Below are 8,418 nucleotides of genomic sequence, written 5' to 3'. Positions count from 1 at the left end.
CTCCTCCTCCTCCTCTTCTTCTTCTTCTTCTTCTTCTTCTTCTTCTTCTTCTTCTTCTTCTTCTTCTTCTTCTTCTTCTTCTTCTTCTTCTGTGATTAGTGGGTGGGTTAATAGCTGGCCAGAAGAAGCCCTGAATGTGGCTTCTCAAAAATGCCAGGCTAGTAGCTTACAGCCTCCTCTGTAGTAATAAATATAAAAAGATTTCCAACTATTATGACACTGCAAGTGGTGCCTTCAGAAGATTTATAATCAAAATGTTTTTATTTATAATCAAAAGATTTTTAATCAAAATTGAAATCAGTGGGAAATTCCATAGCTATGGCTAGTTAGTTCTGGACTTATTTATTTATGGGGAGGGGCCATGGCTTAATAGTAGAGCATGTGCTTGGCACGCAGAAGGCCCCAGGTTCAATCCTTGACATCTCCAGTCTCTGGCATTTCCAGTGAAAAGGATAGTGATGTGAAAGACCCTGGAGAGCTTCTTGAGACCCCTGGAGAGCTGCTTCCAGTCTGAGTAGATAATACTGACCAAGAGAGCCTACATGTCTACAAAACTGATGAATAGCTTTCTGCACATGAAATACTGATAAGAGCACTGGCTCCTCATTATAAAGCAACCTTGAGGAAGGATTTCTCATTTGAAATGGTCTTCCAAGATCTGGATGTGTCTGTTGTCACAATACACACACATATATTGTATGTCTTCATTCGATGGACTTTGTGAATATGCCTTAAACAAATTGTGATCCTTTATACAATTTGTTCACATTGGAACTGGTACATTTATTTGTACTTGCAATAAGATGTTACAGTGTTTTTCTTTGTTTTTTCATTCTGTATACACTGTAAGTCCTGCTTGTTTCAACATTTAGTGATTAGTGATTCCAGCAGATGACAGAATGTGAAGTCATCCCAGAAGATGCCTGTTCTGGCAGCAAAGGCTCACACAAGGCTACAGGCTGGGAGCCAAAAGCTGTGGCACCTTTGAACAAGCACAGGGTCAAACTATCTGCAGAAAGGGGAGGGGGAGATGCTTATCAATAGGTCCAGTGGCTGAGATGTCCCCAATCCCCCCCCCAAATGCGCAAGACATCAAAACAGGGCTAAAAGCATAGCCATAGTGCAGACTCTTGGAGATTCAGCTTTTCCAGTCAACAAAAACACATCCCCTTTGCACAGGCAGTTAAAAAAACGGGCTGCTCTTTTTTCCACTCTTGTAAACCAGCTGTCTTTAAATAGAAGCATCCTCTGCAAGTGATGAATGAACCCCTAGCACTTTTGAAATTTGGCATGGATATGCTGCATATCTAGACTTTGTGGAGCTCACAAGGCATGAAAACAGGGTCAAAATGTTTCATGAGAAAGAGACGTTACTTACGTTCTCTTTCCAGACTTCCTGATGAATCAGAAATGGAAAAGCCCAGCATTTTGGTGTGTCCATTTCTAGTTGACCAAATTGAGAGGCCAGGAAGAAAAGCAGAAATGTACATAAACAGTTTTATACAATCAGGTATACCCAATTAGGGTGGGTTTTTTAAACTCTTTTATGTCTACAGATCTCTTCAGTAGACATATGGATGATTTAACATTAGACCTATCATATTTTCTGTGGTCTCCCTCTGCTCTTTGAGATGTCTTAAACTGTCAGGGTACGATGAGGCATCTTGTCTCAATTCACAGGCTTAAGGTACCATTACAAAGCATTTCCAGTCAGTTATTTAATGTATTGTTATATTTTGTAGCCCCATGAGGGGGCACGTAAAGTCTTGAGCCACCAGTATTTACTGCATGCCCTTTATTCATAATTCCAGTCAGGACAAGGCTACTAACACAAAATCTCTAGCTCATAAACTTGTATGTAATTAACTCAGCTAAAAAAATTAAAAACTCTACTACATGTTGAAGCAATGCCTAGTAGTTGGGCAGTCATTCACTCTGTTGGGGGTGAGTGTGGCTTTGAGTGCAACTCTGAACAGCTGTTGGTTCTGTTACTCTAAACACAGAATCCTGAACCCACTCTTTAATTGATTTCAGTGGGCTTCAGACTGAGCCTTGCATGACTTCACATTCATAAATATTATTGCTGCAGCTATTTAGAGCTTGGCAATTATTTATGTTTTTACACAATCAGAATCATACAGCAAACTGTAAACAGTTGCAGTACGTTATGAGATTTTTTGGAAACAGGTCTGTCTCAGGCACTGCCCAATTTTAACTGAGTTAGTTCTTTTTTGAGTAACCATCCTGCATGTTAGCTGTGACTGAAATCTCATTCTCACTTCCTTCCTGATAGTCATATAATTCACTGTATTTTTTTAAAGGTGCATTCCTAATTTCACAAAGTCTAGACAGAATACTCAAAAGCCCCTTTGTATTTTATTTGTTTGAGCTGGTTGGAAAATGTAGGAACATAAAAAAAAACTTCTGTCCTCCTTTTAATCACTAACATTAAAAATTCCAAATGGTTGGAGCAACATCTGAATCCCCACAAGACTGAAGTAATGAAGGCAAAGTAATAACAGACCTTTATAATGATGCTAGTTTGGTAGGAAAAGGAACAAATACATCCAGATTAGACTACTGTAATGTGCTCTGCATGAGGCTACTCTTGGCTGCCCAGAATATGCAAGTGATGACTCTAGAAGCCCATGGAACTAGTGGTCAGACACCAGCTTCAGATGGCAGTTGGTGATCTCTGTAGACAGCAATCTTGCTTTTATTGAACACATGAACTGCCTTATACTTGTCTATTGCCTAGTATGACTGTCAGCATCTATTCAGAGTCTCAGGCAGAGGTCCTTCACATCACCTATTGCCTGATAACGTTTTACTGAAGATGCTGAGATGGAGCTTGGGACCTTCTTCTTAGAGGCCAGTTGTTCTACCACTGAACCATGCCCTCTCCCCCTCTTCCCAGCTTCTAAGATTGACTTCAATCATTGGCCCTAAGGTTGTTAACTTAGCAGAAAACAAGAGGTGGGTTTGCTCTTGACCTTTTAATGGCATCTTGACCATAGACATCAGCAGGTGAATCTATTCATAACACTGAAGGCTCACACAAGATCATAAGTGTTGTCCCCTGCCAAGATATGCAGATCAAGCTGCTGTTGTAAAAGCAAAGGCCAGTAACTGGTTCAGAAGCCACAGCTGGTGAAGAATGCTATAATCTGAGTCATGACAGGATAGTAATGGGGGAGCATGTTCAACTGGTGGTACGACAGCTGCATTGACTACCAGTTAGCATCTGAGCTAATGTGCTAGTTTCAAACTCTAAGCTCTAAAACTCTACATATTAGGGTGCTACTGTCACCCTAATCTTTTAAGTCCATCTAAGTCAATGTATTGTACTCCTCTTTTACAAGCTTCCTACTTACCTGTTAAGATCTAGGGGGAAGGCCATGAGTCTGAAGTAGCCCCTTCTGAGATTGAAGAAGCAATGTGGAGGAAAAGGGATGGGCACAAACTGTCTCACAAACTAAAGTTGTGAAGTGAAGTTTGTGGCAGGTCAACTGGCACAAACATTCCACAGCCCCTGAGAGTAGCAGAAGTGTTCAGAGGCTGGAATGATAGCCCCCAAGTGGAATGGGGTCCCCTGAGAGTAGGATGACGTTTACTGGCACTGGAATGACACATCACAGAGTGGAAAGACAGCCCCTGGGAATATTAGAGTTGTTCTAGAGCTGGAATGACAGCCCCACCTGACTGGAATGATGGCTCCTGGGAATAGCAGAAATGTTCTGGGACTGGAATGACAGCCCTCGGATCGGAATGACAGCCCCTGGGAGTAGGATACTTATTTTGGGACAGGAATTACAGGTTGCAGAGTGGAATGACAAGCCCTGAGAGTAACAGAAATGTTCTGGAGCTAGAATGATGGCCCCCAGAGTGGAATGACAGCCCCTGGGAGGAGCAGAAATGTTCTGGGACTGTAATGACAGCCGCTGGAGTGAAATGACAGCCCCTGGGAGCAATTTTTCCCCTACAGAGTGGAGCAGTTCCCATCCTGAGTAGTGTTCCCTCTAAGCTGAGTTAGTGTGAGCTAGCTCACAGTTTTTTAGCCTCCGGCTCACACATTTTTGTCTCAGCTCAGGAAGGATGGCTCCAGAACACACTAATTTATGCAGTAGCCAAATCACCTGCTCACAACTTTAATGCCGGTAGCTCACAAAGTATAATTTTTGCTCACAGGACTCTACAGCTTAGAGGGTACATTGATCCTAAGCATAATATAGCTGCTGTAATCTTTAAATGGGCAATGGGCAGTGCAAGACCCTGAATGGCTCCAGATTGCTGCTGAGTGGAGCTTCCTGTGTTAATGAGTGACCGCTCATGTGCACAGCTTAGAGGGAACACTGCCTTGGAGTAGAAGTTTCCATGACTGGAATGACAGCCCCCAGGGTGGAATGACAGCCCCTGGGGGTAGCAGTATGCTCATGGTCTGGAATGAAAGCCTGCCGAGTGGAATGACAAACCCTGAGAGTAGCAGAAGTGTTCTGGAGCTGGAATGACAGCCCCCAGAGTGAATTGATGGTCTGTGGGTCATAGCAGAAGTGTTCTGGGACTAGAATGAAAGCCTGCAGAGTAGAATAACAGCCACTGGGAGTAGCAAAACTGTTTTGGGACAAGAATGACAGGTTACAGAGTGGAATGACAGTTTCTGGGATTAGCAGAAGTGTTCTGAGGCTGGAATAACAGCCCCCAGAATGGAATGACAGCAGCTGAGAGTAGCAGAAGTGTTTAGGGCCTGGAATGACAGCCTGCAGAGTGGAATGACAGCCCCTGGGGGTAGCAGAAGTGTTCAGGGCCTGGAATGACAGCCTGCAGAGAAGAATGACAACCCCTGGGAGTAGCAGAAGTGTTCTGGAGTTGGCATGACAGCCCCCAGAGTGGAATGAGAGCCCCTGGATGGAGCAGAAGTGTTCTGGGACTGGAATGACAGCCCCCAGAATGGAATGACAGCAGCTGAGAGTAGCAGAAGTGTTTAGGGCCTGGAATGACAGCCTGCAGAGTGGAATGACAGCCCCTGGGGGTAGCAGAAGTGTTCAGCACCTGGAATGCCAGCCTACAGAGTGGAATGAGAGCCCCTGGATGGAGCAGAAGTGTTCTGGGACTGGAATGACAGCCCCCAGAGTGGAATGGCAGCCACTGGGAATAGGAGAAGGCTTCTGGGACAGGAATGATAGCCCCCAGAGTGGAATGACAGATTGTGAAAATAGCAAAAGTGTTCTGGAGCCAGAATGACATCCCCCAGAGTGTATTGACAGCCCAGGGGTCCTGGCAGAAGTGTCCTGGGCAGTGGCATACCATAACCAAGCCGGGATGTGTGGTTTATCCCAGGCACAGCTTGAGGAAGGCTCTTAAAAGGGGGCCTTGAAGCCAGCAACATGCTGCATCCAGCTGAATGTCTTTTTAAAAATAATAATAAAATGCAGTTAGGGCTGCAGGCACTAGGGGCACAGGGAAGTCTGAGCATAGCAGAAATCAGGCTAGGATCAGCTAAACTTCCCTTTCTCCAAGACTGAAGCAAACTTCCTTATCAACAACCAAGACAGGACTCTGATAGCTGTACAGTAATTGCCAGCCTGCAGGTCATTTTCTCCAGTAGTCTAGCCTTTCTCTCTTCTTTTTCTTACACCCAGCTCAGCCAGCTCATGCAAAGCAGTAATGAGAATGTTGCAGCAAGGTAGAGCAACCTTTCCCTCTCTTAATTTCTCTGCCTCTTTTCCACACGTTTCTCATTCACTTCTGTCTCCACCTAATTTTTCTCTGTCCCCCGCCCCCCTATATTTTCACTTTTTGGTCTCAAGATCTTCTCATCCCTATCCTGCTTGGTGACAGACTGTATTTAAGAGTAGTTAAGTAGCAAATCTTTGTTCATATTGTGAACAGCAGGCACTGGGTTTACTGGGCTCTGTACATTGCACTGGTTCTTCTAGACTTCCACCTCCACCCCTTGCTTGGACTGTGATTCTGTGCTTGACATCAGCTGGCATTGCCACAATGGCACTGGGTTCTGCTGGGCACTGTGTGATTGTGCTTGGTACTGCTGGAATTCTGTACATTGCACTTGTTCTGCTGGAATTGCAAAAATGTCCCCCTTCAGTTTCTACAGCAGATATTCTCTGGTTTGACTTTAGTCATTTGGAAGCAATGGAAAATGGGGGTATCTTCTTTTGGAGGGTAGTGTTTTTCTTAACATCCACTATAAAATAGTGCAAGCACTATTTTGTGATGCTTTCGCTAGTGTTAGTACAAAGGCAGCCTTCTAGCTCTCAAAAATGCCTTGTAGATGTTTGGGTCAGCTCTTGATCTTCAAAATGGAGAACAGAAGCCCTCCCAAGTGCCTGCTTAGAACATGAGTGGTGTGATTTCCCCCCATCATGTCACAGCTGATTTACGGCAACCCTGTAGGGTTTACAAGGCAAAAGTCATTCAGAGGTGGTTTGTCATTGCCTGCCTCCACGTCAGCCCTGCTTAGCTTCTGAGATCTAATGAGATCAGGCTACCCTGGTGCTATCCAGCTCAGGGCTAGGCTGAGAGTCATGTGACTGGCCCAAGGTCAGCAAACTTCCATGGCACAAGTGGGGATTCAAACCTGAACTTCCCAGATCCTAGTCTAACAGTTCAAGCACTACACCACACTGACTTTTGTGACGGAATAGCATGTTAGAATTTGATTTTTAAATAGTTTGATTATATATACAAAGTTAAATAAAAGGAACTTTCACTCTCTGCGTTTCTTTTCTGGCCATTGAAACAAAGCTTGGGTCCAGTGGCACCCTTAGGACCAAACTTTGTTCTGCTGCTTCAGACCATCATGGCTACCCACCTGAATCTATTTTCTGGTCATAAGAACATAAGAGACGCCAATGTTGGATCAGGCCAAAGGCCCATCCAGTCCAACACTCTGTATCACACAGTGGCCAGAAATACCAGTGCCATCAGGAGGTCCACCAGTGGGGCCAGGACACTAGAAGCCCTCCCACTGTTGACCCCCCCCCCAAGCACCAAGATGACAGAGCATACCTTGCCCCAGAGCCCCTATCTATACCTTGTGGTCATTATTATTATTTGTTTTAATTTCATGATTATTCCTGAAAATAATGTTGTGGTCTAGAGAAGGGGCCCTGACACAGATAGCCCCAGCCTAGCCTGATCTCATCAGATTTTAGAAGCTAAGCAGGGCCAATGCGGAGGTAGGCAATGGCAAGCCACCTCCAAATGTCTCTTGCCTTGAGTACCCTATGGGGTTGCCATAAGTCAGCTGTGACTTGATGGCAAAAAATAGAGGAGGGGGTGTTAAAAAATTATCCGCCTTGGGCACCAAATAGGCTAGGTGTGCCACTGGTCCTGAGACTAGAATGAAAGCCTCCAGAATGGAATGGGGGCCCCTGACAGTAGGAGAAGTCTACTGGCATTGCAATGACAGGTCACAGAGTGGAATAAATGCCCCTGGGAGTAGCAGACATGTTTTGGGGCTGGAATGACAGCCCCTTGAGTGGAATGAGAGCCCCTGGGAGTAACAAAGTTGTTCTGGGGCTGGAATGACAGCCCTTGGGAGGAGCAGAAGTGCTCTGGGGTTGCCTAGAGGCAGATGTTGCTGGCCATATTCTCAAAGGCTCTCTTTCTTCCACAAAACAGCTCTACAAAATACAACACAAGAACATAAGAACGTAAGAACATAAGAGATGCCAATGTTGGATCAGGCCAAAGGCCTATCCAGTCCAACACTCTGTGTCACACAGTGGCCAGAAATACCAGTGCCATCAGGAGGTCCACCAGTGGGGCCAGGACATTAGAAGCCCTCCCACTGTTGACCCCCCCAGCACCAAGAAGACAGAGCATCACTTGCCCCAGAGCCCCTATCTATACCTTGTGGCTAATAGCCACTGATGGACCTCTGCTCCATATGCTTATCTAATTCCCTTTTGAAGCCGTCCATGCTTGTAGCCGCCACCACCTCCTGTGGCAGTGAATTCCATGTGTTAATCACTCTTTGGGTGAAGAAGTACTCCCTTTTATCCATTCTAACCTGACCGCTCAGCAATTTCATTGAGTGCCCACGAGTTCTTGTATTGTGAGAAACTGAGAAAAGTACCTCTTTCTCTACCTGCTCTATCCCATGCATAATCTTGTAAACCTCAATCATGTCTCCCCTCAGTCGTCGTTTCTCCAAGCTAAAGAGCCCTAAGCGCTTTAACCTTTCCTCATAGGGAAAGCGTTCCAACCCTTTTATCATTCGAGTTGCCCTTTTCTGCACTTTTTCCAAAGCTATAATATCCTTTTTATGGTGTGGTGACCAGAACTGCACACAATATTCCAAATGAGGTCCACCATGGATTTATATAGGGGCATTATGATATTGGCTGATCTGTTTTCAATACCCTTCCTAATAATCCTCAGCATAGCATTGGCCTT

Source organism: Gekko japonicus, unplaced genomic scaffold (assembly GCF_001447785.1).
Source record: "Gekko japonicus isolate JY-2015 unplaced genomic scaffold, Gekko_japonicus_V1.1 scaffold1465, whole genome shotgun sequence".
Taxonomy (NCBI): Eukaryota; Metazoa; Chordata; class Lepidosauria; order Squamata; family Gekkonidae; genus Gekko; species Gekko japonicus.
This window is presented reverse-complemented; position numbering follows the sequence as displayed.